General features: G+C 38.1%; 2 pseudogenes; both read left to right on the top strand.

Annotated features, from left to right (window-relative positions):
- Positions 1-201: 201 nt before the first annotated feature.
- On the top strand, positions 202-8,412 carry LOC140888046 (putative zinc transporter At3g08650; annotated as a pseudogene).
- Positions 8,413-10,450: 2,038 nt separating this feature from the next.
- On the top strand, positions 10,451-11,351 carry LOC140888045 (putative zinc transporter At3g08650; annotated as a pseudogene).
- The last annotated feature ends 1,615 nt before the right edge of the window (positions 11,352-12,966 follow it).

Genomic DNA, 12,966 nt, shown 5'->3' with positions numbered 1-12,966 from the left:
GAATTTTAAAATATAGATAAAGATAATTTAAGAGAACAAATTTAAAATTAATAAGAGTCAACGCTAAATAAGATAGAATATATTTTTTTGTCTGAAAACTCATGGATATATTCATGTAACACCGTGTGGAAATATAAGATAAATTCATATTTAGTTTTGAAAATATAAAATTATTGTGAATAAAATAAAGGGAGGAAGGCATATTCATGTATAAAGAAAAAAAAAAAAAAAACAAAGAAGAAGAAGAAGCAGCATATTCGTAGAGGTGAATTTGCCTATCCAATCCGGCACGCAACATTGGTAGGATTTCACTTTCTACAACACGGTTTTCAACCATTTACTTTCTCCCCTACGAACCTCTATACCAGATTTCTTGAAAAGTTAGGCAATCGAAGAACCATTGGTGAGTTCGATTTCATCAGCGCTTCCTCATTCTCTCCGATTTTGTGATTTCGTGTGTATACGTATGTGTGGAGATGATTTCTTTTATGGGTTTTAAGCAGTTGGGTCGAATTTTGAGATTTGAGTCTTTTTTTTTTTTTTTGTGGGGGTTTTACTTTTAAGGATTCGTGATGATTGTGCCTCTGGGCCATTGAATTTTTCGATTGACCAAATGTTAAGTGGTTTGTTTTATATTTCTTTATGATTTTTGTTTTGGCATTTTATGTAAGGATTTACAATTCCTGACACAGGTGGTTCCTTGTTTATTCTCCTAGTCCATCTACTGTTGTTATGAATTGCACTATGTGAATTTTGTAAAGAATCATACTTGATGTTGATTCCTGTGTTTATGCAAATCCAAAGGTTTATGGCAGCTGAAGAGTTGACTTACATGCGACTAACTGCCTGATTAAATACTATTTTCGGTTAAGACTACAATCAATGATTTGCAAATGGCTTGTTTTGTATTTCTTCTCAAGCTAAAATAACGGAATACTGGTTATGTTGTCTGGTTTGCTGAGTTAACACATGACCTTTGCATCTTAGTCTGTTTTGAAATATTGAGCGCTGATGTTACTGCACACGAGGAGAAGTAAAGGAATTATTCTAATATTTTTAAGGCTGATGAAAATCTTAAGTTTCTATGATGAAACTTAAATGTAATCTATGAATTTTGCTCTCTATTTTTGATTAATCTAATAGTCATAGACAGTACATTAACATATTTTTCATTCTTTCTGAACAATAGTTTCCTCCCCTTTGTAAGTGGTTGTCCCACTTATCCAATCTTTGGTGAATGTTGAGAGTAGAGTAAAAGAAAGAAATATGCAGTGTTTTAAATGGCAGTCGAGGCAGCCGCCTAGGTGGTAGGCAGCCCCAACCACCCCGCCTTTGTCTAAGGTGGTCTCTATAGGCGGTCTGAGGCGGTCAATGATTTTAAAATCACAGTCAACTGTCAAAATCAAATAATTTTAAAACCAGTCAAAATCAATCAACTTAAAAAACCTACATATAATAAAAGCGCATCTCACTCTCTTTTGTATTTACTTTTTGTTTCAGGTGTCCTCCACCATTAGCCACCACCTGACTCCAGCCGCCCGCCGCCGCATCAGCCACCATCTTATTATCTTGTTAGTTTGTATTTATATATTTATTTGCACCTTGTATGAAGCTTCTTTATGCATAAACATTATTTAATCACATATATCATGTAAAATATTATGACTATTTGTAGTTACATTGCATAATTATGTATAAGTACCCATAAAAATGGCTAAAAAAATTCAACAGCCTAGGCGGCCGAGACGGTAGGCGGTCACTGACCGCCACGCCACCGCCTCCTGCCATTTACAACATTGGAAATATGTAACTCATGTTCGTACATTTCTTATGTTTGTTCTCTCTGTGCTTTTTGTGTTTGATGTTCTTTTTTGTTTATGGATCTCTTACTTATATCCATTCATTTTAGAGAAGGAGCTGGGGCATCAAGCTTAAGTTTCAACTGCATGGTGTCTTAGAGATATTCATCATTCATCGGTGGGTGTTCAGTTGAATTGACGACCAAGCTATATCCACGAAAACGAATGATGGTTGCATAGCTATATATGGTCTGAACATGTTCTCTTGACTGGAGATGAGCATACTGCAGTAAAGAAAACATCCAATTCTACCTTGTTCTTCTGACTGTGCAATGTTTGGTAGCGTCAATAGGCTGAAAATGAGTTTAGGAGTTAAGCCAATTCTTTCTCTTTTTCTCTTTATAGCTATATTAAGTTATAGTGTAATAGCAGAAAACGAGAAAGGAACTTCAGAATCATTAGTAACTGCTCCACGAAGGAATGCAGGGGTTGGTGTGATAGATGGCTCGGGGACTGAGCGCGTTTTTAATGTTGATAGCGCTGGTAGAGAAAGAGGTGAATCGTGGCAGGGCGGGAATAAAGTTTCCGTGTCAACAGTTGCATTTTTAACGCTGGCAATGGCTGCTGCTACTGGTTTAGGTGCTGTCCCATTTTTCTTTGTGGAACTTGATTCTCAATGGGCTGGAATATGCAATGGAATGGCTGCAGGAGTAATGTTGGCTGCTAGCTTTGACCTAATACAGGAAGGGCAGAACCATGGAAGTGGCAGTTGGGTTGTTATTGGAATTTTAGCTGGTGGCATTTTCATATGGCTTTGCAAGAAGGTTAAGCTCTTAGACCTATCATGCTTTCTTTCCTCTGAAACATGGTTATGAATACGCTTTTGCTGATTTTTTATATAAGTAATAATATTGCATGGTTTTTATTACCAATTTAATTCCTTCGCCTGCTGCCCAGAGGGCCCAAACTCTTTACTTCTGCACAGTGTAACTTCTTATCTTTTCTGTATTTTTTTGTTTTTCTTGCCTCTTGTGGTGCAGTTTGGTTTACTAACCTATTGACAATTTGACATGCATTTTAGTCTGTTACTAATTGATCTTGGTGTGCGAGTTAAAGGTTTGTTGATGACTGGCTCATTAATTATAAGCCTGCAATAGGCTATCAACTTAGCCTTTTTGATTTTTGGTTTTCATGAATCATTCTTCATTTTGGAAACAAGTTGTCATTGAGCGTAGTTTATGCGCCTAGTACTGTAATGAAACAAAAAATTCTATGTTATGGAAGTCTACTTAGTCAAAAGCATTCCATGATAAATGAAATTCTTTATTTCTTGTTCTATCTTATTGGACACTTTAGAAATCTGATGCTAACAGTCTGGTTTCATGGAGTCTGCTGATATTGTTTACCAATGTGCGAAATGCTTGCCCGTCTTTATTTTTTCTTTTTTAACTTGTTGGACTTGTTAGAGAATATGTTTACCCATAGTTCAACCCCGGGAAATTAGTGTAATTTCGTAGCAGCTCATGTCATTCTTTTGAGTGATCCCCTAAAGATATTTTGTCTTTTATTTATTTATGTAATTTTGCATGTGAATAAGGTATGCATACAGATGTCCATTTTGTGCCTCTGTGTTACACTGTAACTGACAATTTGTCCATCTGGCGGTCCGCGATCCTCAACAGATCTTCACTTCCAGTAGTTACAATATCCAAATTTTTATTCATATAGGGCATCTATTGGCAGAAGTGTATCATACGGTTGGAAACAGTATGAAGTCATCATCTCATACTCTTGTATCAACTGCTGGTCGTTAAAATTGAATCTTTGAAATCTTTTCTTTTTTGCATCTGCTGGGAGCACATTGTGTCATGTGCAGTTGTAAACTAAAGGCTTTCTTCATGTAGTTTTTTTGTAGTAAGCATAAGTATCAGTGACCATTAGCATTGAGCTACCCCCCTTAATGGTCACCAGGGATATGGTCCTGAATATTCTTCGGTGCACTTTAGAGTTTAATTTACTTTTCAACTATTCCCAGTTTCTTGAGCAATATGGTGAAGTAAGCATGCTGGACATAAAAGGAGCAGAAGCTGCTAAAGTCATTCTAGTTGTCGGTATCATGACTCTTCATTCTTTTGGGGAGGGCTCTGGTGTTGGAGTATCCTTCGCTAGCTCCAAGGGTTTATCTCAGGGGATATTGGTGACGATGGCCATTGCTGTGCACAATATACCTGAGGGATTAGCTGTTAGTATGGTGCTTGCATCGAGAGGAGTATCTCCACAGAATGCCATGTTATGGAGTGTGATTACGTCGCTGCCGCAGGTACTTTATTTTGTCCATTTATATGACTAGATTAGGCTTATAAATTTGTGAAATCGCAGATAGGTTTCTTTTTTCCAATATCCACTATGGGGGCGAGGCTAACTCTGCAATTATCTCCTCTAAGATGATTCTTTGCATGGAAAGAATCCAGAGCAGTATAAACGGATCTTTTTGGCTTATACTATCACCTTAAAATATTCGAATGTTGCAAATTGTAAGAACCTAGAGAAATATTATGGATATATACTGTATAATCAGTATTTAGTTGAGTAGATGTTTAACTTGTTATATAGTTGGAAGCATTATAATCCTATCGAGACAAGTAGGACACTATGTCAGTTGTAGTGGATGCTATAACTTTGGGAATATGCACAATGCGCAACCTCTTGAGTGAATTTCTTTGTCTACTTTTTATTAGATTCATGACACTGGGTTTGAATTTCTTCGGTGTTCCAATGTCCACTTAAGTATTCCAAGCAAAACACCTAACCTGTTTGGTAAGGTCACTGGGAATCGTTTATTTCATGGAAAATTTTCTTGTGATAATGGACCTTTTGTTTATGACCAATCTATGTAGTAATCAGTATGCAGTTGAGTAGATTTTTAACTTGATTTGCTTGTGGGTGTGTGTACATATACATTGTGTTTCCATGATTACTTCATTGTTAAAATTTTAAGCCTAGTTTTTGTATGATTAGAAGCATTACGATCCAATCGAAACATGTAGCATAGTATGTCAGTCTGTAAGTGGATGCAATAACTTTGGGAATATGCACAATGCACCACCTCATTGGTGAATTTCTTTGTCTACCTTTTATTAGATTCATGATACTGGGTTTGAACTTCTTTGGTGTTTCCGATGTCCATGTTATGAAACCCGATTTATATGAAGAAATTCAATATAAAATATATAAATCCCAGAGCAAGCTCTGTAAACCCTAGCCAAAATTGCTAGTAATTCCCTAGCCAAAGCTAGTTACAAAATCTAGAATGATAACTGAATATCCTAACAAGCTACAACTCCCACGTTTTTATTCCTCATTGTTAGACATCAAGATTCTTCTATGGGCTTGAGACACTTGGGCCTCAATTGTAATCCTTGGGCATGATTTGGTTAGGCCCAATATCTTAAAACCATCTAGCTGTATTTGGGTCCATAACAATGCCGCCATCTTCAAATCAGCCTTGTCCTCAAGGCTGAGTCTTGAAACTTGATGATCTTGTTTAAGGCTCCAGCCCAGCCCAGTCATAATGATAAAAACAAGCACACCCATTCCATCTTCCCACACAAAAAGTAATCGTTTAGCCACAACTTGAACTTCTACGGATTTGTCCTCCTTCCAACCAACATCAAAAACTATGATCTCAAAACCAAGGTCAATTAAGGCATTACCACAATCCAGAAAATGAAGAGGATTAACACAAAGAGTAAGAGCCCGAACTTCCACCAAAGACAACAACGACCCTGTCAAATTGAATTTGCAGCTGACCATGCTTTCTCCTACCTTTCCTCGTGAACTGTAGCTGCCCATGGGCCTTTCAAACTTGGGCCTTAATTTTCTTAAATATTTAGGCCCAATAATAATGGGGTTCGTAACATGAGACACCCTAAACATAACCTTAAAAGTACCGAGCATAAACCCAAAATCAGTATTACCTTTTCCAGAAGTAAATAGATCAACCACCCCAGTAGCACCTATATTGTAATCTCCCACCAACTTCAGCCATTGTGATAGGGCTTTGGAGGTGCAATTTGCTTCTGTTTTTCCTTCAACGCTTTTCCTCACTACAAGAGTTGATTCCGAAGTGCCGCTGCATTCCATTCCGCCACCGACACAGTCAACCACCGGCGGCCCACTGGACATCCCTCGCCGACGAAACCCATTACTCCAGCGTCCTGTAACATATTCCTGTCCTGCCCAATATCTAGGTTTTGGCGCAAAGTGCATCAGTGCGATATGAATCCCTCTGCCTGGCCTTTATAATCTCTTTGGGTCCAGTAGATTACATGGCCCAAATTCCCTAGTACAGGCCCGACCCACTCTTGACATGCCCAAAACTCAAGCCCTACTACCTGGAAAGTTAACAAGATACCCGGGAAAGAACAACAACGTTGTTCTCGTTGTACTGCCAAGCCTCCAAAATCCATCCAATCGACCCCCCCTCCCATCTGATCCCAACCTCCTCTCTTTAATTTCGCGCCACTTAACAATCATGGGCCTTAAAATTTGATAGCCCATGTACTTTTTTTTCCAGAACCCACATATGAGACAAACCCATCTCAATCACTACACAGTCACCCCTCAAATTCAAAGCTCTCATAATCGGGTCGTGGGCTTTTATCTTCCCCAATATTTCCTCTCTGGCCCCATCACTCATATGACACACGCAGTGTTCCTCGCCATTATCCATCGTAAACACCGACTGCAGAAACACCGCCTCAGCACCCCATCTGATCGGCTCTTCCTCTATCGCCATTGAAACAAACTCATATGGATTAGTTGCTTTGCGGCCACTGTACCTTTGAATCAATTCAACTTGACGTTTTTCCCATCTCATCCACGGGATCTTCCTGTCCACCCTCCCGATCCAATTAAAAGTCCTTCTCTCCCTGCAAATTTTGGTGCGCTGCTCCTCTGCTTTCAATCCAGTTATCTCCATGTATTCTCCTAGCGAATTTTTCTGTGCTTCAATATTTGGCAGCTTGCCTTTTGAGAGCTCACCTGGGTTCCACTTTTCAGGTTGCTTAATCACAACATTTGTGTCACCGTGCACTTCTTTGCAAGGCCTTCTTCTTTCAGAGTTTTTTTCTTGATAGAGCAACTCATGATTCACCTTCACCATTGGTTCATTGAGGCCACCTTGTTGGTTTGCTTCATCTCCCAATTTTCTTTTCACCAATTTCTCCATCAAACTCTTGATATTCTCTCGTTGATCTGCTGCCATCTCGAATTTTTCATGTCCCTTGATCCACCGTCCCATCAACACCTTCAGATCACTGAGGTCTCCGAGAGCTTGATCGATCCTATCTAGCCTACCCTGCACCTGCAACATACTCTCCTGCAACCCCCACACCGAACGCTCCATAGCTTCAAACTTCGCATCTGCTCCTGTGCTGGCCATCGTGAATCGGCGCTCCTCAAAATCCGGCAGGTCGGACCAATGTTATGAACCCGATTTATATGAAGAAATTCAATATAAAATATATAAATCCCAAAGCAAGCTCTGTAAACCCGAGCCAAAATTGCTAGTAATTCCCTAGCCAAAGCTAGTTACAAAATCTAGAATGATAACTGAATATCCTAACAAGCTACAACTCCCACGTTTTATTCCTCATTGTTAGACATCTAGATTCTTCTATGGGCTTGAGACACTTGGGCCTCAATTGTAATCCTTGGGCATGATTTGGTTAGGCCCAATATCTTAAAACCATCTAGCTGTATTTGGGTCCATAACAGTCCCACTCAAGTATTCCAAGTGAAACACACTAACCTGTTAGGTGAAGCCAATGGGAATCATTATTCATTACATTTTATCATGTGATAATGAACCTTTATTTATGAATGATCTATATGGTGAATGCTTTGCTGCTGAAGCCAGAGGAAGTAAATTCCAGTGTGTTATCCATTTTCATTGCTCATGTAAGACATTTATTTCAGCGTCTGATCTGAAACCAGTGATATTCGTGGCTAGAAAAGCAAATGATATAGACATTTCAGCATGGCTGAATGGTTTTTGAGGGACAGATGTGAAGTTTTACAGTGGTTCAAGGCGTAGCATTGGAACTGCTATGTTTTACTTCTATCATTTGTTTTATTCATTTGGTTAGATATAATTATGATAAATTGCATCATGTGAGCTCTTGATGCAGCCTCTTGTGGCGGTTCCATCATTTATTTGTGCTGATGCATTCAATAAGTTTTCTGCCATTTGCTACAGGTTTTGCTGCTGGGTGTATGATTTGGATGGTAATCACTGAGGTTCTTCCAGAGGGATTCAAGGTAAACATATTTGTTTTCATTTGCACAGTACTGCTTGTGCCTAAACACTGAAGCAAAATTTTCATACTTGATATGGGGTCAACATTTAGAAACAAAAAAATCCCGTGTCCAATAAATTTTTTGGCGTTGCCTCCTATGTAAGTATGTAGTTTGAGAATCGTAAACTTCGTAATTGTATATTTCTACACCAATTCGGCATTGGAGCTCTTGAATTCATTAAATGTAGATGTACCTACCTATGAGGGATGAATTAGGTGGGGTAGAATTTTGTGCGCTTTATGTAAAACAGTAAAAGAATCTATAGCATCACGTTTGGTTACCCTTTTTGATTTTCTAATGAGATATATAGTATCTCAATTCTTCCATGCTGGCTAAAAGCCTGGCACAGGAGTTTCAGAATTTGCCCTTAGAGACAAAAAAAAAAGGACACTATCTTATTCCCATGCTTTTTTCTTGGTTAGAACCAAGGGTGGCCCCCCCCCCAACAAAAAAATTTCCAAAATCGAAGTATCCCTTATTGGTGAGGGGAACTACAATAATATGTATATCATAGATATCATGAACAATGGGCATCTTTGACCTGGTGCTCTCTTATTATTGGTCATTAACTGCAGTCTATCGTACTGTCCCACCTTGTTTAGGTTTGTTGGAAGTGTTCTCATTACATGTACAGTTTTTATCAACACTTCAATTTGTACAGTTTTGGTCGTTTATTATCAAATCCCAATTTGTTGTTCAGTAATTGTATATGATATAATTTTTTTTCGTCCAATATCTAACAAAAATATGTTTTACAATCGTCTGCAATTTATTGAATATACAAATGTCGTGTGACGTATGGACGAATGGTCCCCCTGTTTTTTGTTTGCATATTATTACAAAGGTTTATTAGATATTGTTACAAATGCTCCCATCATCGAATAATTAAAACTAATAAAGAGTAGCTTATGAACCCAAGAGGTTACACCCACCACTAGGCAAGCTTTTGGGATGTAACACCTTTTGGGTTTATAACTAACAAATATAGTTTTTATGCTAACTCATTTTCTTTTAATCCAATTTTATATTTTCCTTCAATTGTTGTGGATTTGGGATATACCTATTTAGTCCTAGCCCTCTAAGTAATAGACCTGGTCCAACTTAATATGCTGCTGCCTAATGTCTTTAATTTTAAAGAATGACCAACTCTGATAAATTAGATTTAGTGCCTTAGTCCAGGCCAATAGAAAGAAGGTACGAGAAGAAAATGGTCAAACAGGTCTTGGATAGCCCACAGACAATTTTGTGCATGCAGTAACGCACCAGGGGAAGATATTTCCAACTCTTGTATTTGTAGTCAATAAGTCTATTGTAGCAGAAACAAAATAATGTCGGTAATAGGTAAGAGCTTGGGTTGTAGTGTTGGACATGCTTTATATGGCCAATCACTAAGCCTAGTGGTAGAGTAGGGGATTTCCCTAAGGTTTTGTTTTGGGCCAAGACATGCTTCGTACCTGGATAGATGTTTGGTTTTCTCCAAATGAGATAAAAAATGATTGAGAATCACAGATTTGTAAATATTGTGAGTTCCAAATCAATACAATCAGTTGAAGGAAATATAAGCTGCTTGTCTCGTTATGGTTATCAAAAGAAAATATTTGTGCCTCAGATTAAATAATGCTTGAAAAAAGCTCACATTGCCCGAATACACAAAAAAAATTGCCTATATCTGAGAGTAGGGGGGAAAAGAAAAAGTGGAGGGGAGAAGAGAGAAGGAAAAAGCTGTATTGTCTTTGATGCCCAACATACTTGTTGTCAATTGATCAAATTCTACCTCTAGGGAATAAATTTTGGATTTTTGATTTAGATCATTAACGATTTGTATTTGAACTGTGATCGATGATTTTCTTCTTTTTTATTCGGATTGCAGAAACTTCCCCCCCATCTCAAGTTTGCATCAGCTGCTACACTTTTCCGTAGCATTTTATGGAAGCTCTGAGTGTAATTGTGTGATAATTTCAGCCACGAATGACAAGTAATCTTTTCTCTCATTCCCCTGTCTTCCATGTGCGTGAGTGAGTTTTTTTTGTTATTGTGGTGGGGAGGGTTGGGGGGGGCTAAGATATAAAGACTAATTTTCACCGTAGAAGCCTATTAGAGTGACTTTAACCTTTCATTTGGCTAATCACTAAATACACTAATTTTCACCGTAGAAGCCTATTAGAGTGACTTTACCTTTTCATTGGCTATCACTTAAATTTTAAATATGTTTCTACATATTATCCTGTGTAAGCACTTGTAAATTTATAAAAAAATTATGACATAGCTACTGCTCACAAAAAACAGGTTTAATGATAATCCGCCTTTGTAACAAAATTTTTTACTTTGCAAGCCCAGAGGAAGTGGTCTGGTCCTCTTAGTTTTCGTTACTTTCTGGTCTTGGTCCATTGCTTGGTGACATTGCTCATGTTGCAATTGCTCTTTCCTTTCCATCTTCAGCATTCTGTCCTCAACCTTGCGGCCGTCTGGCCGTTTCCTTTGTCCTTGGTGCTTGTGCGACCCCTTCAAACTAACTCCTATCTTCAAAAATGGGTCCCTTTTTTCCACTATTGTTTCTTCTCACAGCCAGGATCTATAGATTGCCCGTGTGATCATATCTAGTGCTATCAGAGCTTTGGAAGCTGCAAAATAGACATCAGCAAATACAATTACTGATATCACTGGATTTTCGATTAGTGCGTCCCACAACTTCAATCAATTGTGTCAGTGTTTGGCAATAGCCCCTCCATGCTCTTGCTGAGGGTTTGGCATTGGGAGTGGCTGCGCCCAAAGCGTATGGGCTTGGAAGGCACATGGTTCTTCCCGTGTCCCTTCCATGGAATTTTCTTCCTCGTGGCGCAGCAGTCGCTAGCTGCATTTTTTGGTTCCAACTGACAGTTGGCACGGATCCCCTTCCTATCATCTGCACTTATTCGGATTTGTGGGTCCCATTATCAGACTATAGTAGCAATTCAACTCACTGTGGATCGACTATAGGGGTCTGGATCATGTTTAATGGATATTCGCGTGTGGGGCACTTTTTCCCCATGATTTTTGTGAGTCATTGTTAAGAGAGCTTTTAAGTAGGATAGACGGAAGAGCATTTTTGGACTTGTTATTGGTCTTTTCTTTGCAAGTTTGTGTCTAACGTGTACAAAATTAGTATGTTTGCATACACCTTACTGCAATTCTGCGCCGGAAGCATTAAGGTGAGAATGGCAGAATCCTGGATGTGTGTTCAAATTGTTATATAATCGCAATGGATGCAAAAGTCCCAGCTATTTTCGATATAATTCTATGTGAGCACGGGGGTCCTTCTGATGACCCGTTTTGTGCTGTTTTCAACCATAATTTCGGATTCCCTCATTGGCTACCTTGTAAATGATGCATATTCGCCATTTCCAATCGGGATATTTTTGTTGTATAAACCGGGTCAAACTTTTATTTTTTCACAAAAATGACCCAGACGTTACAGAAAGTCATCAAAGTGAAAAGTTTAACTAAAAATGAAAGAGAAGTAGATGTTGAAAATTGTGGTATAACAAATTCACCCTTGGTCACCATGGTTAGATGCTGAGGTTTTTGAATAATCCACCACCACGATATTTATTGAAACAACACATCTCCATAGCCAAAATATATCAGCCTTTGAATAAGTTTTCCTCCTTTATTTTAGCATATTACAACTTACAAGCATCAACACATGCACATTCTTGAATGCCTTGCAACTATCTTCCATGTGACAAGAAGTGGAAATAACTGATCTCTTGCTATCTCCATAGCTGCTTCTGGAAATATACAAAGAATGCTGTATCTACTTGCTCTCGTCTAAAATGCCTACGAGACATTTCTCCAATAAAACTTCTGCGTTAACCCAAGCATGGTGATTATCTGTATAAAGAATCAGGATCGCAACTTGTACAAGCCACGGATGTTTGTAATATAGTTTTACTCAAACTGAAACTGTGAAATCTGAGAAAGAATCATGTGTAAGTGGTAGAGTGATACTAAATTAACAATGTAGCTGTTTTCCTCCCAACAGAAGCCTTCTTCAGCATGTCCTCACCTTAACAAGGAACGTATAAAAAGAGTCGTGAAAAACTCCTGCAAGCTGAATGCATCTCATATCAATATATGGGAACTAGTTCAAACAAATTAATATGCTCAAACACCCGGCTTCACTTTAGACAATTACAATTAATGGTTGACATCACTATACAGAAAATCAGAACATAAATACAGCGAAGGATGCTAACAATCGATGCTTTCCAGAAGAACACAACAATAAAAACTCATTTTAATTAATTCCACACTTTGAAAGGTAAGCAGGCCAATAGTTTATTAAGAAATAAATCAAAAGATAAGGGCAAGGAGTTCAATTAAAAGGCAGAAGGAAATATAGTAACTCATGAAACGATCACGTCAATTTCACAGTTCAGACATAGGTAAAGAAATGACAAGAGTAATTATTGACTATGAAAAAGGTAACCTCACAAGGATGAAAAAAGGTAAAGGCTTGAGGACGAAACCCTCCGATGATATCTAGTGCTTCTACCTAAAAACCCTGAATTAGGTACTCTCAAAATACTTACAATTCCAAATATAAAAACTCTATAAAAAAAGGAAAGAAAGAAGAAAGATAATATGAACTTATACGAAAAATGCAAACCATACTTCAAAGATTTCAACCCAGGGTATTACGAAAGTAAAAATTTTGAGTCATTTGACAGAGGAAATTAAAGATTATAAACTGTACAAATAAGATATTTTTAGTTGACTAATTGTGGAAATTATTGCTTGACCTAAGGGGAGCAATCCTAATCTGGAT

The sequence above is a fragment of the Henckelia pumila genome, chromosome 3 (genome assembly GCF_033568475.1).
Source record: "Henckelia pumila isolate YLH828 chromosome 3, ASM3356847v2, whole genome shotgun sequence".
Classification (NCBI taxonomy): Eukaryota; Viridiplantae; Streptophyta; class Magnoliopsida; order Lamiales; family Gesneriaceae; genus Henckelia; species Henckelia pumila.
The sequence above is the reverse complement of the archived record's forward strand: the minus strand, read 5'-3'. Positions and strand labels throughout refer to the sequence as shown.